Genomic DNA, 12,429 nt, shown 5'->3' on the forward strand with positions numbered 1-12,429 from the left:
TTAAAAATTTAAAAATCACAAAAAGACAACCTTTGAACGATAGCATTTTATTGTTTTATCCACAGAGTAGAAATTTTAACCATGATCCAAAATAGCTGAGTAATACACTAACCCCTTTCTGCACTTTCAAATGAAATGAGCTTCTGAAAAACATTTTCATTTTCGCTTATTCCATCTTTCTCATGTTGGTGTGAACACACCCTCAGACTGGGACTTGTCTGCACTTCTTTGCAAAAACCCAATAAAGGGAAAACCCCAGAATTCAGAGAAATTCACTGATCATCTGAAACGTCTGACCACCACTGTCTTAGGAGTCTGGGAACTTGGGTTTTTATTCCTGGCTGTACCACTAACAAACAGGGTTATCTGGGGACTTTTGTTTGATTTCTCTGGGGGTGGGCTCTTTACATCATTAGAAGACATGCTGTCTAAGACCCATGTGAGAAGAAAAATGCCATGATTCCATTGGATTTTTAAACTTCTTTTGGAGAACACCCTTTATTAGGAAAGACGTCCTCACAGCCCTGGTTAGAATCTTGAGCAGGCTGTAATGAGGTTCCAGATGGGCTGGGGTCGTCCCACTCTCATCTGCCCTTAGTACTATCTTGCAAAACACAAATTAACTTGTATTTTGTGACTGTCACCCTGGGACAGGAGTTAGTGTCCCAGCCTGCGGATTCCCTGCTCTTTCCGCAATGTGTCCAGGCCCCTCCTGAGCGGAACACACAGGACTTGCTTGTCCTGCTGATGTTGGCAGTGTGATTCATATTTCACTCATCCATTGTGTAAAGAAAGTCTGCCTGAATTGCTTATAGCCCATTCTAGGGAGATAGCCAGCGTCCAGCCTTTCTTTTTCCTTGCGTTCTCTCTCTCTCTCTCAGGAGAGGAGGATCAGCAGAGGAAATAGATCAATGTTCCCCCAGAGCTGTTCCTTTTGGGGTGCTCTGTCCGGATTCCGGTTTCTCTGGGCTGTTCCTCCGTCACCCTTGACCTTCTTTGCAGGGGATCCTGGTCCATTAGACACATTGTTTGCGGTGCGCTTTTTCAATCCCCTGTCATGTCTGTGTGCACAGTTTGGAGTGGGGATTTGGAGAGCGGGCACCCTCCCTGTCTCAGGCTAAACAAAAGGCGTGCAGTGCAAAGCACTCCGCCATGCTGCCCGGGCCCAGCAGCAGTCCCAAGGCCTGCAAATACCTGGAGGGGAGCCGCTGATTCCTAGGGAAGCAGCTGTGGGCCCAGCCTTGTGCAAATGAGGGATGCCGTGTGGTGACAGGGCAAACCAGCCCCTGGCACCGGCTCCTAATTCAGTGCATTGACCTGATGGGGACCCCCCTGCAGAAGGATCCGGATGGGGTCGGCTCGATGCCCAGACTACCAGGTAGTCGACCAAGACATCAGCCAATCTGGTCTAACTTTTTTGGAGGAGAGGCCAGTGGACATTTCCAGAAAATGAAAGTTTTGCTATTTTCTTTGTTATTTTGATTGCTTTTTTCTCATTATAGGATTAGTTAATACTTCTTAACCAAACTTGTAAAATACCCCTCAAATTTTTAAAGTTAAGTTTTACTTTTTTCCCATTTTTTTATTTTAAAGAAGCAGAAGAAACAAGATTTGGGGGGGATGCTATTGAATGGGCCGTGTGTGGTCCAGTCTTTTGAATAGTTGGTCTGGAATCGTTTTTTGAATCTGGTGGCCCCAGGTATGGGGCTGGTGGAGCGGGGGCTTGGGTACAGCGTGTGCTTTTGGGGGGTCATTACAACTCCAGCTTATGAATTGGGAGGGGTCGTTAAGTAAAATCCACCCGGTGAATGCGGCCACCCTCTCCTTCTTGGTATTGGGAGGTTTGCTCCCCCCCTTTGTCGGGCTGGCCTCTAACAGCTGGACAGGACAGCTGCTGGGCGTCTTGTAAAGCAGGCGTCTCTGAACACAGCAGCTTCCTCGGCCGCAGCCCCGTCCACGGTCACTGCCAGCTCTGAGCTGAAGCTGCCTGGACTCCCTCGTTGACAGCCTGTGACATTGAGTCAGAAATCCTGCCAAGTTCTCCACGGCAGGCCCAGAGCGGACCTGTCTTCTGTGAACTTGAGAGGTGAGTGCATGAAGCCCCCTGTCCTTCACCTGGAACTTTTCAGGGCTCCCTGGTGGCCTTAAGCTCGGCCTCCTTCAGAGAATACCCAGCTTCCCAGCGGTCAACCCATTGCGTTCACTCTTCTGAAGACCCGAGGACCACTGACAGCGGCCTGGAACCATGGGGACCTCCCAGAAGGACAGGGGGGCTGGTCACTTGTTCTGTCTGGCCCTCGGGACTCACGTGGACTGGACAATGAGAGGAACGAGGGTGAGAACGTGGCCTGCAGGCTATAGTACACACTGGCTCCCTACCAAGGCCCAGGGCCCGTCAAACCACAGAGAAATGAGAGCTGCCTTTGTGTTGCACACACCCTGTATGGAAGGCACGGTGCTCAGGGCTTCCAAAGCCCGCTTCCCAGAAAAGCCAAGTCCAGTGAGAAGAGTATCCTCCTCATTTTATGGAAGAGAAAAAGGTAGGGTGGAGAGGCTGAGGAACACCCAAGGTCACACATCTGGTGAGGGGGTTTGCTGAGACGGAACCCCCTGGGTGCACAGCGGGCCCCCCGATGGGGGCTTAGCCCCGTGAGGGGCAGCCAGCCCCTTGTGCTCAGCTCGGTGCCGGGCTCCTAAGACACAAGCAACACATTTCGTTTGATTCACAAACGACTGTGCAATGAACTGCTTTGAACCTAGATCGGTCCCTTTCTCAGAGGAGAAATTGAAATCCCTCATTGGACACAGCGGCCTCCAATCTGACTGAGTTCTGGGTGGGGAGAAGGGGTCGGGGGTGTGTGAGGCCGACAGGATGCCTTTGAAGTTCCCCCAAGGCCTGGTAACTGGTCCACAGCAACAGCAACACAGCTTTGTCTCCCAGGCAAATTCTTGGGGAACCTCAGGTCCGGTGCCTCCAGGAAGCCAACATTTGTATCATTTTCTTCCTGCTGCTGTAACAAACTACGGCAGCCTTGCTGGTTTACCACTCACTTCTGGAGGTCCAAGTCTGAAGTCAGTTTCACCAGCTTGAGTTACAGGATCATGAGGTCACGGGGTCACGGGGTGGGCTCCTTGTCGGTGGCTCTAGGGGAGGATCTGTTCTCTTGCCTTTTTGAGCTTCAAGAGGCCTCCTGCCTTCCTTGGCTCAGGGCCCCTTCCTTGTTTCACTCCAACCCCTTGTTTTCATCATCACATCTCCTGCTCGTCTTTTGTCAAAAAATAGTAGCTGACAGTTCCCCTGGAGAAGGATACGGCTTGGGCGGGGGAAGGGTCCCGACCCCTCCCTCTCCAGGGTTAGCCGCGCTATGTGAAGCTGGGGTCTCTGATCTTGTCTTTATTGGCATCAGGCCTTAAGTGACTGCGTTTGGTCTCACTGGCTGCTGCGTACTCTGATACCCGGGTATTGATGAAAGAAAGAAGGGAATGAAGAAATTCTTTATCCGAGCCCAGGGCAGTCTTAGACACGGCCCCTAATCTCACAGGGTGACTTGGGTTTCTTGGACTGCAAGGCATGCTGGGAGTGAGTTTTTCACTTTATGATGCATGTATTGAGGCAGGTGGACGAGATGGCTTCCTGTGAGCAGGGCAGGGACGGAGCCCTTTTTCCACCTTCGTGCTCCTTAGGCCCTTTCTGTGATGGTGGAGTGTAAGGCAATGGTGGAGACCCTTGAGTCTGCCCTCCTTAATTGGGTATAAATGAGGGCATTTCCAGGACAGCATTTTACCCATGTGACAGTGCTTTGGAATGGAATTTCAGAGGCTCTAGCTGGTGAGTAGCAGGATATATCTGGGTGAGAAACAGCCCTCTCTCAGCTTCCCCCAAATTATACCAAGCAAGTGAGCATCTAATCCAGCTATAAGTGAAGTCAACCCTTCCCTTAAGAGGTTTACAGCCTCTCTGGGGAGATGAGAGGGCCTGAGAACAATTAAATTGGGAATGCAGATCTGGTTCACTGGTGGAGCAGGTTCTGAGCCTCAGTCCTCTGCTTGTAACCAGGAGAAGAGAGGACCTTACTGTCTTAATTGGATCGGGGGCCTGGAGCTGCCACTCGGGCTCCCGACCTGTGACGGGTGGCGATGTTAAGGCATGGGGCTTGGAGCTTAACTCACTGCGTCCCTGATTCCATCCGAGGCTGACTCTCCAGTTTGGGGATTAGACTTTCCGCAAAGTTTCTTTGGAGATTCCAGAGCAAGCCCGCCCCTCTGCTCCTTAGCTCACCCATTCAAAGATGGGGAAGAGAAAGCAAAACACCTCTGCCAGCCTGCTGGCCTCGTCACCAGCAGCTCTGATGAAGGTACAGGTTTTCAACGGCAGCAGAGTCTAAGAAGAGGGTTGGGGATTAGGTGTCTGCTTTCCATTACGGCAGATAGAAGAGCTGGCAGGATGTCCACTCTCATAGCCAGCTGGCTGGACCGAGGTGAAAGGAGAGGAGGAAAGAAAGAGGCATGTATCAATCCACTTTTTCCATCTCCGAGGTCCTCGGAGGTACATAGCCGGCCCGTGTTTCCTCACTGTCACGACCTGGGAAACAGAAGATGGAGGGGCATATCTGAGTTACCCAAAGACACAGAGAAGCTTGTCCCCAAGGGCCCGTCCTAGACCGTGTGAGTGCTGGCGTATCTGTTCTCAGCCTAGACAGTAAAAGACAGAAAAGCCTACCCTGTAAGTCTTAACACGTAAGGGAAATGCTGCTTTGGTTTACTTACTGCTGAGAAAACAATGTTTGATATCTAGAAAAAGATACCTCTGATGGAAGATGTCACCTTGATTTCACATCTTAAACAATAAGTCCCATTCCTGTCCGAGGACGTCTTAGCACCGTGCTTTGCTCCCATCAGCCACTGAATTTAATGTCTGTGACATGTGACAAAGAGAGAGTCCTGGCTTGACCCTTTGAGTCTCCATGGAGCCTCACGGAAGACAGACAGCCGGAGTTTAGTGAGAAAAGATGCTCACTGTGGGCTGAAGTTTGCAAATCAATACAGTGTGTTGGCTTGCTCGGAACTTCCCCATTTTGTTAAGGATTACATTTCTACATGGTTTGCAGACTAGATGTTAATCAGTGGCTGTTGGCCAGAGAGGGCCAACCCCACCAGCAAATAAATACATTTAAGATGTTGAGAGTGATCGACCGAGGAATATGTACGCGGAGACCCGGAGAATATGAAACCAGTTAAGAAGTCAAAGGTCATTTTGTTCAGGGCAAAATTCTTGTGCACGGTGCTGACAGTTTGCCCTCTGGGTGTTTTCGGAGCTTAAAGGATCAAACTCGTCCACATGAAATATGGAATGTCTAATACAGAAGCCTCATGCACGCCTTCGGCCCAACCTTTTGGCCCTGTAATTAACATGGCTCCAGCTTCCTGGTGGATACCACCCTGCCTAGAGCTCTAGGTAGGCATGGCCTCGCTGAACTCATGGGCTGGTACCTCCAGAGGATGTTTAAGGTAGGCTTAGGTCATACAACAACATGGCAGGGTTTCCCTGGTGGTGCAGTGGTTGAGAGTCCGCCTGCCGATGCAGGGGACACGGGTTCGTGCCCCGGTCCGGGAGGATCCTGCATGCCATGGAGCGGCTGGGCCCGTGAGCCATGGCCGCTGGGCCTGCGCGTCCGGAGCCTGTGCTCTGCAACGGGAGAGGCCACAGCAGTGAGAGGCCCGCGTGCCGCAAAAAAAACAAAAAACAAAAAACAAAACATGGCAAACTGCACCGTCTACAGCTTCCTTTAGGCTCTGTGCAGGAGGGGGAGGGGGAGGGGGAGGGATCTCTTTCTCCACGTCTGAGATCAGTTTCCGGCAATCAAGGGGCTTCTTTGCAGAAGTCCCACCTAGGCTGGCCTGAGAATGTCACTGTCAAATGGACTTCTATGCTAAGAGAGGGATGAACAGTGAGTTTTTTACTAAAAAGAAAAGAAAAGAAAAGTTTATTTTCCTGGAGGTTGGTAGGGTAGAGAAGGCATTTATTTTGAGAGATGTTGATTTTAAGAATCATGAGTTATGTGGGGAGACGGATGATGAATAGGTGACTAATCCAAGGAGGTGAAGTTTGCTGTGGATTCGCCTCTATCACCTCTTGCTGACTTCCACCTACTCTCTTTTGGCGTCTCTCACTGTGAAGCTAAGCCCCAGGTACCGTCCCTCATTCACCCTGGAAACCAGATGCAAGCAGAGCCTGGAACTCTGGGCCGTGTCAACTGATCTCCCTGACTCCACTCTTTTTTTTTTCTTTTTAAATTTTTTTCCAGCTTTTTTGAGGTGTAATTGACACAGAAAAATTGTACGTATGTAGGGTGTACAACGTCATGATTTAATATACATAGACATTGTGAGATGATTACCACAATCAAGTTAATTAACAAAGCCATCACTTTATATAGATGCCTTTTTGTGTGTGTGTGGTGTGACATTTAAGATCTGTTCTCTCAGCAGATTTCAAGTATACAATATAGTATTATTAACAATAGTCACTATGCTGCACATTAGATCCTCGGAACTTATTCGTCTTAAAACTGGAAGTTTGTAACCTTTGACCAGCATCTCCTCATCTCCCCCACCCCCAGCCCTTGGAAACCACTGTTCTGGCTCTATGCTAACTTCACCCTTTTGAGCTAAGGATGTTCATGAGCCCTAATGGCTTAAACTTACCCTTCTTTTCTGTGCTTTCCATGTCAAAGAAGCTTGTCCTGCCTTACAACTTAAACCAACACAAGAGTCCCATGGGAGTTCTAGGCCCCAGGGACCATAGGATATCTTTGGGCAAAGGGACTTTTTTGGTGTCTTTCAACACCTAGGGCAGTGCTATCTGTTGAACAGTCGTATCAGCTAATGCATAAAATGGCCACCAAATCTGGAAACGTAGCGATGATTTTAGCATGTAAGGAGATCACTGTCAATAAACCAATGATGTATTCCCCCATGTTTTTAGACTTGGGGGCCACCCTGAATATTGAGCACTTACCAGGTGCTTTACGTATGCTTCTCATTTAATTATCCCAACGGTCCTGGGCTGTAGGTATTACTCTTATTCTGGCTCTCCGTCTCTTTTTTTTTTTTCCGGTACGCGGGCCTCTCACTGCTGTGGCCCCTCCCGCTGCGGAGCACAGGCCCCGGACGCGCAGGCTCAGCGGCCATGGCTCACCGGCCCAGCCGCTCCGCGGCACGTGCGATCTTCCCGGACCGGGGCACGAACCCGCGACCCCCTCATCGGCAGGCGGACTCTCAACCACTGCGCCACCAGGGAAGCCCGTAGGTATTACTCTTAATCATCCCTGGTTTACATAGGAGGACAAAACTTAAAGAAGCTAAATGAGTCATGAATGTAGGCTCCGGAGCTGTGTTGCAGCTGCGTTGCTGCATTTTCCCCTCTCGTCTGAGAGCTTCTCCTCATGAACAGCAACCAGGAGCTGAAGAATGGATGCTGTGCTCCCGTGTTCTCAGGCTTTTGGATTTTGGGGGGAAGCATTTTCCATTGATTCTTTAGGCTGAGTGATTCGTCTTGCAGTTTCTCCCTTAAAATGCAGCCTAACCTCTCTCCCAAGAGGTTAAGTTACTTGCCCAACATCTCATGGCAGGCAAAGGTCAAAACTGGGGTGAAAACTCACAGGCAGAGCTCGGGGCTGGTGTCCCGTGGGGAATGCGCTTAGCAGAGGCAGGTTATGTTTAAATTCGATTGCTTGCTGGTCACCGGCGGTCTTCGTGGGAGCCCAGCATAATCTCAGTGTGGAAGGTCTGGTTTTAGAATCCCTTTCTGAAAAGGAAAACTCACCGCAGTGTTCTTAACAGCATATTTACATAGCCAAGACATGGAAGGAACCTAAATGTCCCTTGACAGATGAATGGATAAAAAAGATGAGGTATATATAAATATATAATGGAATACTACTCAGCGATTAAAAAGAAAATGAAATAAGGCCGTTTGCAGCAATGTGGATGGACCTAGAGATTATCATACTGTTAAGTCAGACAGAGAAAGACAAATATTGTATGATATTACTTATATGTGGAATCTAAAAAAAATACAAGTGAACTTATTTACAAAATAGAAACAGACTCACAGACATAGAAAACAAGATTGTGGTTACCAAAAGGGAAAGGGGGGGTGGATAAATGAGGAATATGGGACTAACAGATGCACACTACTATATATAAAGTAGATAAACAGAAAGAATTCACTGTATAGCACAGGGAACTATATTCAATATCTTGTAATAACCTATAATGGAAAAGAATCTGAAAAAGAATATATCTATGTCTATATCTATATCTGAATCACTTTGCTGTACACCTGAAACTAACACAATATTGTCAATCAACTATACTTCAACTTAAAAAAATCCCCTTCCAAGACTGAAAAAGAATGCAATTTTCCATTGCACGACATGTAAAGCGTGGTCATTGCCTTCCAAATTGCTGGCTTGCCCGCACACTGGATAGCGGGGTTTCGGGCCCCACTTGGAGACCTGCCTCCCTTAATTATGTCTTGGCTGGTAAAATGCAACCAAACTAAACACAAAACACTTAGTGCAATAAAAGAATCCATTTTTTACGATGGAGAAATTAACCAGTGTTGAGCAGTAGGGGTTAAGGAAACTGTCATAAAATATAATTATAATAACAATAATATGAAGAGTGGTACACGGTACATGGCCTCCTGCCTTTCATCCCAGATCTGATACTGACTGGCTAATGCTAATTAATACGACTTGCCCAGTCAGAACTATGTGTGGGTCTAGAGAGGAAGCAGGGATTTGTTTGTTCGTTTGCTTTTATAAATTGTGCCTCTTGGCTTGGCCGAAACGAAGGTGGAGATGCAACACTGGAGCTTTTGTCCGAGGACTTGAGTGCCTTCTAAAGTCCTGTATTGAAGCTTCTAGGACTGGGATTCCAGACTCCCTGACATTGTCAGGTCTTCTGTCCCGGAATTCCTGTGACATTTGGGTCCAGTCTTGCCTTCTTTTGAGGAAGAGTGTGGGCTTGACATGGTTCCCTCCCCATTTGGGCTTTGAACAGAATTACTACCAGCACGGAATTTCATTTTATTTTATTTTTGGCCGCACAGCGTGGCTTGTGGGATCTCAGTTCCCTGACCAGGGATTGAACCCGAGCCTTTGGGATTGAAAGTGTGGCGTCCTAACCACTGGACCACCGGGGAACTCCTTAGGGCAGAATTTTAGAAGCCTGGTTTCAACCTAGGGTACTGTGTACTTCACCTCTGGGTGTATTTGGTTTCTATCCCCAGGTTTGCTGGGCTTGGCCGAGAAGCAGGTTTGGTTAGTGATTGAAATGGGCTCCCGAGGACCCAGATCACTGATGCTGTTGCTTTGGAAGAAGGAATGAAGGGGACGGGGAAGACCCAGCGTGTGCGGCAAACTCTCCAAAGGTGGTGTGTCAGTTGTGCATTTCTTTATTCCCCATGAGTTTGGGGTGGAATCGTGGCAACCGGAGGGACACACTCTCCCAAGCCACCCATCGGATGGAAGATTTGGGAAGAGATGAGGATAGGAGGGTCCAGGCAGACTCCTGGACCTGCGAACTGGGCTGCCAAGATCAGGGTCAGCCCTGAAACAGGCAGCCATCTGTCTGTTCACCTTCCAGCTGTAGCAGAGTGGTAAAGAGCACAGATTTTGGAGCCAGGTAGCCCGGATGCAAACTCTGGCTCTCTAGGCGTCAGTAGCTTCATCTGTAGTAAGGGGATATACTATGCATTTAGTCATTATGGGGATTAAATGAAACACTATATACCTTAGCACTATGTTGGACACCAATTCAGCCTATAACGGTGAAGAGTTATCATTATCCCTTCAACGACTGAAGTCTTTCCAGAGTTTAGTTACCGAAAGATTGCCTGGCAAGGATTAGTTAACGGCAGGGTCACAGGAGAGGTATCCGGGATGGGAAAGGATCACTTGGACAGGGTGAGTTGAGATGGCTACAAAGATATATTCACCTCCTTCTGTCTCTGCCATTTGCAATTGTGTGCGAGGCCCTCCAATGGGCTGTGGACTTGAAACTGCTGCTCCAGCACATTCATGGGCAAAGGTGGGAGCAGGGTGGATGCTAAGCGATGCTAAGTGAGCCAAAACCCAGTGCCTTAGAAAACAATTCCAAATAATGTATTCAGGACAAACATCTCAGATTGGGAGAATTTCTACAGGCAGCATGGAGGATGGCATCACAGAGGATGGGTGGATGTGATGCTAAAAGGAAGGCTTAAGGCACCAGAATTGGGACAGAGCCACTGGGGAAGACTGGTTTAGTGCATTTCTGTCTCTAGGCATGTTTAAAACCGCAAGAGTAATATAAAAACCTCAACTGAAGACTGGTCTTGCGTCCCAGGGAGGTCAACCATTTTATACATTTTAGGGGTGGTGAAGGCAACCCGTTGCCATCTGTGATATCCAAGATAAGGCTGGGTATTAGGATTCATTCTTGCTATTACTCTGAAAACCAGAGCACCCCCGAAACCAGACGGTTCCATGTTGTGTTGAATGGGTGCTCCACGCCAGCATGCCATGAATGATATCCAGCAAGGGATGGTGGAACAGATAGAAGCATTCAAACAGATCCAAACTAGATAAGAGTCAGAATGACTGGCCTTCCAAGAGGCGGCTACTGGCCTTTTACAAAGGCGGTTATTGAACAATGACAGAATCTGCTCTCCCAAGGCAATGATAGGAATAGGGAGGCTGCCCCTTGCCAGGGATTGGCCAACAGAGTCAATTTTCTAAATGTCTGTCTGAAACTCCTTTTTGAAATTTTTTATTTATTCTATTTATTTATTTTTTTACTTTTTAATTTTAAAAAATATCTTATTGGAGTATAGCTTGCCTGAAACTCTTTTACAAAAGTCCCTAGAATTCTAAGGATTGGCATAGCGGTGGGAAGTACAGTTTAGGTTTTCGTTTGTAGTTTTCTCTGTCAGTGTTGTGAAAAAGGCGAGAACTAATATCATTCATATGAAGAGAGGAGAATACCCACCAAGGATTGGATCTGAGCTCTCAACTTCTCTCTTCTTCCTCTTGGAACCATATGGTTCATGACTGAAGGTGATGAAAAATGTCCAGAATGGTAGAGCTTCTCAGTCTCTGTCATAACTTTCACTTGTTACATGAGACCGGACAAGGGGCTTACTTTCCTTGTGCTACAGTTTCCTCATTTCAAGACCACGGAATATTATGGAAATTACAGCTTGTGGGTCCTTTGGTGAAGGGTGTATCAATAGGAAAGTGTTGGCAACTCCATCATGGCCTATTTTGTTTCCCCCAAGTGTTGTTAGTTTAGCCAAGGGTGAGGCCAAGTTGTTGGGCAATACTGAAAAATGTTGGACTACAGTGTGCTATTTAACCCGATGTATAAAATACCCTTGGCACCTGGAGTACGACTGGCAGCGTGGACACCAGCCTGGACATCAGCCTCACACGTGTTCAGGGAGATCCTCAGAAAAATAAACACTTAATAAAACTCAACATGATCAAGACGTTGGCTTCCAATAATAGGATCAGATTCATATAAGTCGTTTCAAATAAGTCGTTATTTATTGAGGATGGTCCCAAATGTAGGTGTTTGTGTCTGACAGTGTGTGTGTCTACATGTTTGTCCGTGGATGGGCAGGTGTTTGCATGTTTGTGTGTTTCTCTTGACGTTCCCAATCCAAATATAAATCAGTTTAGGTTTATTCATGATCTTGAAATGCCCATGTCTTTTTCCTCTTCCATCAGAGAAGATAGCAGAAGCACAATATTTGGGTAGGAAAGAGAATGTTTTTCAGGGTTGCCTTCTCTCTCTCTCTCTCTCTCTCTTTTTTTTTTTTTTTGCTGCATGGTGCATCATGTGGGATTTTAGTTCCCCGACCAGGGATCGAACCTGTGCCCCCCTGCAGTGCAAGCGTGGATTCTTAACTACTGGACCGCCAGGGAAGTCCCAGGGTTGCCTTCTCTTTAATGTAGGGCTAAATTTTCTGGAGGAAAAGGCTGGTGATGTTCACTCTGATTCTCTGACGTTTGGATGGGGGACCGACCTGGCAAGAACTCTAAGACCCTGCTCTTCCTCGGGGAGACAGCCACCGGTAGGCAGGCTCTGCTCTGGGTGTAGCTGCTGGCCTCGAGCTCCAATGATGCTTCCCGCGGACTCTTATGGACTCCTTTAAGGGTTAACCAGTGATCTGAACTCTTATCTAAAGCAGTTTCCTAAAGCATTTGGGTAAGGACTGCAGTCAGCCGTCACGTAGACTCAGGTCTCTAACTCTCCCCAATCTGGAAGCATCTTAGAGCCCTAGAGGGGACAAGGAGTCACCTTTCTCCTTTGCACGATTAGAAGATGTGTTTTCATTTTGGCAAGGCAAACTTGTCTGATTACATATTATAGCTGGGC

Source organism: Stenella coeruleoalba, assembly GCF_951394435.1.
Source record: "Stenella coeruleoalba genome assembly, chromosome: 2".
NCBI lineage: Eukaryota > Metazoa > Chordata > Mammalia > Artiodactyla > Delphinidae > Stenella > Stenella coeruleoalba.